The sequence below is a fragment of the Halyomorpha halys genome, unplaced genomic scaffold (assembly GCF_000696795.3).
Source record: "Halyomorpha halys isolate HHAL.00 unplaced genomic scaffold, Hhal_1.1 Scaffold1060.1, whole genome shotgun sequence".
In the NCBI taxonomy this organism is placed as follows: domain Eukaryota; kingdom Metazoa; phylum Arthropoda; class Insecta; order Hemiptera; family Pentatomidae; genus Halyomorpha; species Halyomorpha halys.
Window position 1 is genome coordinate 192510 of NW_027113580.1, and position 6450 is coordinate 198959.

The window sequence follows — 6450 nt, forward strand, 5'->3', positions numbered from 1 at the left end:
GTGTCCCGAAACGTTGTACAATGTTAATGAGTGAATAAATAATAACTTATTGAAAATGATGGAAGTAATTATAAACCTCAAAAAATTATAAAAAAAAAAAAAGTATTTGATAGATTCCTCTGTAGCTGTCAACAGCCCTGATAAAGCTCTACAAAGTTGGACAAAACATCGGAAAATAAACAGTGGTAAACTGTTTGTTCATCTTTTGAACTCAACCCTGACAATCTGCTTCATAATTTGAAATTATACAGTCAATTATTTATACTTATAAATTACTTTTATTTATTTATTTTGCTTTCTAGACTAGCCCCTTCTGTATGGTTCTAAGATTTATCAGAGGTAAATAAAAAAAATAAAAACAAAAGTCAGATCTAATCCTGAGTAGGTATTTGAGTGTTTGGATCAGGTTTAATAGGTTTATTGATTCGTAAATAAAGAAATTAGATTCATGACGAACAATATAAACAAGTGATGATACGTACTGACACTCCCTGATTCTGATGTCATCGCCTGACAAAAAGGAAATGATGTTCATTTTGTGCAGGAGGTCCTGACGATATGAGGCATACAACGAATACTATTTATCTGATCCAGGCTGCTCAAGGTCATTTCGCTCTGTCACCGTATAAACCTGCCCAGGATATTATTTTTCTTATCAATCGAAGGGGAGCGTTGCAACCTGGTGGTCAGTGCTAACGTGCTCGAATCGAGGCAAGGCAGATTAATTTGTCCTTGAAATATAAATGAAATATAAACAGATAACAATATTATGATTTATAAATACGTTGCGTGCATCACACATCTTCCACTTACCGCACAACTTGAATTGAAATTGGTCATCTCATTTTCTGAACAGATATATCGATATTATTAACTGTGAAAATATTTTATATTCAAATCCCGTATCTTCGACTGCCTTCTGTCCACCCAATTCAGGAAGAATAACAATTGAAAGTTTCAAAGAAGGTTTATATACTTTCTGTATTTAATGTTTAAGATTTTCGTTTATACTTGTAAATATGTATACTAGCAGAAATTGTACCTTTCGATTTATTATTTTTAGTTTAATTGATTTTTTTTTAAATTTATTATCCGAAGTGTTAGTCATTTTATGTTTTATGACATGACATATGGTTTTATTTTATTTGTTTTATTCTTATTTTACACGTTATGTTAATTATTATTGTTCATTTTTATCTTTTCAAATTCATTATTTTATAATTTAATTTTTATTTCGTATTTTACTCTAAGGCCTAATTTTGACGCCTGTTTATTATTCTAAAGGGATCAATTCAAGAATAGAACAAAGAAAGTAAAACCATATGTCATATCATAAAACCTAAGATGACAAACACTTCTATAATAAATAATAGAAAACAAAAATGACAAAAATCAAATGTAATTAAACTAAAAATAATAAATGGAAAGGTACAATTTATGCTAAAGTACATATTTACAAGAATAAACTAAATTCTGAAACAGAAAATATATAAAATTTGTTTGAAACATTCAATTGTTATTCTTCCGAAATTGGGTGGACAGATGGTGGTCGAAGATACGGGATTTGAAGGTTGGAAGGGTATTAGAACTACGAATGAAGGAGGGAATAGAATCCCTTAGGGATGAGGAAAGATCTACCAAAGGCTGCGGTTCAATGGGCAGTTACATATAAGTCTGAAGGCCGTGAGAGGGTATTGCGGGACTACATTGAAGATTTAAATTGAAGGATATCAGAGATGTACGATGGACGGCGGGATTGGATAACTTGGTCATGTACCAACCCTACCATCGTTTAATACCGTTCTTTCTAACTACCCTTTACTTCACCAATGGGGTCCAATATTTTAATTGTTCTGGTATTTTGTAACTACCTTTTTGTTTTATTTTTTAGGTATTCACTCAGTTAGTTTTTTTATTTTATTTTTTTTCTTCTCTGTATCTCTAAAACTCTAAAAGAGCATGTAAATATTTAAAAGATTTTATGTTTTCTTTACTTTTTTCCGGAAGTGATCATTTCTCACTGTTATGACATCAATCAATTGGTAGTTTTCTGTCACGTGGAAGTGGGTTTTGACACTGGCACAATGTTATATGACCCCATACACTGTACTGATTGAATCATTTTGTAACATTATGGCGGAAAGTCGTTGGGAAAAAATAATTTAATATTATTATATTAATATTATAATATAGTTTAATTTTATTTATTAATAAATTATTATTTTTTTAATTTCCCTTTATAATTAAAGGTTATTATTCTCAATCAAATGATAATTATTGAATAAATTATTTAGTGCACTTTGTCATGTATTTTTTATAGTAAATAACTAAGAAATATATTGAGGGGGACAAAGACACTCTGCCCCCTTCATAAAATATAAGGGTGTAGCAGAAATTACCTTCTGCTGCCGTCTATGATATTAAACGTTTATCTCTATATATATAATGTCTACCTAAATTCTTTATAGATGACTTTATGGAACATATTTTATAGATATCTATAAAAAGTATTTTATATCTGAAAATAAAATCTACCCTTCTTCACTAAGACCGTAGAATTGAGAAATCGATCGATAATCGTAGATAGATTAAATCTTAAAACGTCAATGAAAACTAGATTAGTGACTGGAAAAGCCGTCACTATTCACTTTATCAATTCTGTCATCAACCAGTCACTAATTAGTTTGTCAGTTCAGCCAGCAACTAGTTCAGACCCCCGTATCTTAACGGCCAAGAGTTTAGATTATATCATAGTATCTAGACTAATTGTTAATTACAAATATTATTATTGCTCTTTAATTGTTATTATGCAACCTTGATAATAATTATTTGTATTAAAAGATCTCCTAGTGGAAAAAAAACATTCAAAATTAATATTCAAGAATATTTTTTTTCGTACGCTTCAATAAAATAAAATTAGTACTTCCTACATATATAATACATGAAATATTGTTCCACCCCGGAAAAATTGCCTTTTTTGTGTTATGATCTCCTCTGGTGAGATTGTGACATGTCGTACATCGATCAACCTACTCGCTATAATTGTCTGTTTGAAAAGTTAGATAAGTAAGGCTATCATGGAGGGTTCCACATGAGCGGACCCTCCCCACTCACCATATTAGTATGGCGCACTTGGCGCATGCGACATTCCGCATCCAGTGGACATCAACTATACACATTAAAATACCTTCGGTTAACAGAAGAAAGCATCTCTCTCTATCACATTTCTATTGCCCCTGTTATTATTTGTTTTTCCACAGGAGGGTACGAACAAAAAAAAGAAAAAAAGAGGTTTCACATAGTTTTCAATTTCAGGCACTTTTTAAATATTTCTCGTTTTATTATCCTCTTCCAACAGTTTCCTGTGTTTTGTCCAGATGTAGTCCAAGGTAACGGATCTGTTCTATAGGGGTAAGGGCTACATTACTGAAGTATGGTAGTGCATTCGGTAGGTTTACGACAAAGGGTAATGGTGAACAATCAGAAAGAATGTGTAAGAAAGCATTCTTCGAGTGCTGTGATGTGGGATTGGAGAGTTGAGTAGGTTATTATTAACATCGAGCACACATGTGTTCAAAAAGAAACACGTTTGATGTTATATTTTTTAACTGTTCCCTAAAGTTCTAGTCTATAAGTCCAAATAGGTTTTATTCTTGCTTTGTAAAGTAGTAATTTGTTGTCTAAGAAAAGCTGTGATTTTCTATTTAGCATTCTATATGATTCTCCAAAACGTCGGTTTAGTTCTTATCTATTAAGTTTAATATGTGGATTCCACGATACTATTTATATATGGGATTATTTTAGAAGAGTTAAAAATTAGAATATAAATAATAGTACTAAAAAAAAAGCTTTTATAAATATCTTCTAAAAATACGAAAATTTATTTAGTTCCTAACTAACGGTACAATTCAGGTTGTAGGTTTTGGTTTCGTTATCTGAACTGCTAGCAGATGTGAGCCAGCGTCTGTAACGGTCCTATAGCTCCCTTGTAGTGTATCTTGTTAAGGAACAAGCTTTTTTCTATAAGAATAGTGGCTTGTTATCCATGCTCCAATGTCTGAATATATCAAAACATTTCTTTGTATCTGGTACTTCTTTGTACTTTTTGTTTTAGTATCAAAGCAACATGTATATTCGATGAGACAGTCTATTGTTTCTCCGTTGTTTTTATTACTACAAAATGCATTTATATTTAACTAGCAGGACAGAGAATACTTCGCTTTTGCTAGATTTGAGAATTGATATAAATTTGATAAACTCAATTGAAAATTTGAAATCAATTGTTTTATATATTTCAAATTAAACATTTACCGTAACTATAATGTACAATTATGATTTAGTAACATAATCCTCATTCTTTCTGATTGTTCCTTCGTACCACGAGAAACCCTTTCTTGGACACCTCCCCCCCCCCCCCACAAGGACCTCAATTTCTTTTAGTCTTCCCCCATAATCATCTCTATCGAGTTTGGTCTGTTATTTTCAGTCTCTGAGTTTCTTCCCTCATCTGTTTGAGGTACCCCCAAGCACTCTTGTATCCTCTCATTGTATGAAAATTTCTTTATTTAATCTCTTTGGGTGCTTTCTCACCGTATGTCCGTAGAACCTTAATCTTCATATTCTTATGTCCGTTTTTAAATAATTTACTATATTTCCTTATAATCCGCTTCTACCTCACTGATAGAACCTTTAAAGTAAATCATAACCTACCCTACTCATCTCTCTTTTCTCAGTCCCCGGTGTTCCTCAAGGTAGTATCTTAGATCCCATTCTTTATAAGATTTATACAGCTGACATCCCAACCCACCCTAACACAGTCCTAACAACATACGCTGATGACATATGTATACTGTCTGTAAACAACGACTCAACTAATGAATCACAAACACTACAGACACACATAACAACTATTGAAGAATGGTGTCAAAACTGGAGAATCAAAATAAATCCTGACAAATCCCACTAGATCACCTTTACTCTCCGTCGTAAACCTCTCCCCTCCACTCTACAGTATTCTTTCTAAATACTCCACTAACACCTGTTGAACAGATTCGATACTCAGGACTCCATCTTAACAAAAGACTTACTTGGAATCCATACACAAGACTGAAACGACAAGAAACTGCTCGTAGATTTCGATTGCTACAACACTTACTTGACAAACGCTCTAAACTTCCCATTCACTACAAAAAAATTAGTATACGTCATCAGACCAATTTGGACATATGGAATTGAGCTCTGGGGCTCCACCAAACCATTAAATTCAACCAATCCAAAATCCTACGTAAACTCCTTGATGCTCCTTATTACGTTACAGATAAAGTCATTCATAAAGACCTTAACATACCATTCATTGCAGAATTGACCCTAAACAAACATGTGTCTTTTCATTCCAAACTCCTTAACCATCCTAACACATTCAATAACAATTAACAATTCTTAATCTTTCATCCTGAACAATCCCTGATAATCCTCCGAGGCGTCTGAAAAGAAGATCGCCACGGGACCTTCTAATTTAAATTTATGTTTGAAGTACCACCGATGGGTGGTTCCTTCCCAAGATTTTCAAGTATATATGAAACATAGAATATATTTACTTATTGTATTATTTTGTACAGTTGTAAATTACATTAAATAAATAAAAAATAATTTACCTCTTTGTATATTTCCTTATCAGGTCTCAACCTATAGTCTTCCGGTGTCCTCTTTGGGCCATAAGTTCTTCTTTTTATCCCTAACATAGCTAGGAAAAGAAACGGTTTTCACTCTGTACAGTATCACTGGTTCGACGACCGTAATGTAATGTCTTATCTTTGCGTTTGATGACAGGCTCCTTTAATTATATGAATTGGTTATCGCAAAAGTTAGTCTATCCAATTTAGTTACTTTCTCTTTTATGCTCTATGATTAATGCTAGTTATTCTCTAACCTATTGCTACATATAATTTCCCCCGGGTACTTGACAAATGCTCCAAGGCGCCTAAAAAGAAGATGACCACGAGACCTGCTAGTGTCAAAACGTCATTAGAGTGCTACCAATGGGTAGTTCTCTACACGCCTGTGTAACTCCATTATAACTGAGATCAAATTTACTGAATGTATTATAATTATATAATTATAATTATAATACATTATAATACAATATACCAGGGCATTCAAAAAGTCCTGTCGTTTTTCGTTTGTTCGTTGTTTATTTTGATTCTAGAGTGTTTGCTAATTAATTCCGTTCAATACAACTTTTATCCATGTAAACACAAATGTTTATACTTTATGAATAGGAGGCTAAGGAGGATTAATTTAATGCAGTCACCATCCAACTGTCTAGTTAAAATGATTCCAGTTGAAACTTAAATTCGGTCGATTTTGCTCTATGAGTTTAAACTTGGCTCAAAAGCTGCCGAAACTGCTAGAAAAATATGCTCCGTGTTTGGGGAAGATGTGCTGTCTGAG

General features: G+C 32.7%; 1 long non-coding RNA gene across 1 annotated transcript in view; it reads right to left on the reverse strand.

The window, feature by feature from the left end:
* The window catches only part of LOC106688134 (uncharacterized), a 10031-nt gene extending 8961 nt beyond the window's left edge, over positions 1-1070 (reverse strand). The window contains exons 1-2 of the long non-coding RNA XR_001344282.2: positions 814-1070; positions 483-731 (exon numbers count right to left, since the gene is read on the reverse strand). This is a non-coding gene — a long non-coding RNA (uncharacterized lncRNA). The remainder of the gene's footprint in view (positions 1-482; positions 732-813) is intronic.
* Positions 1071-6450: the final 5380 nt, after the last annotated feature.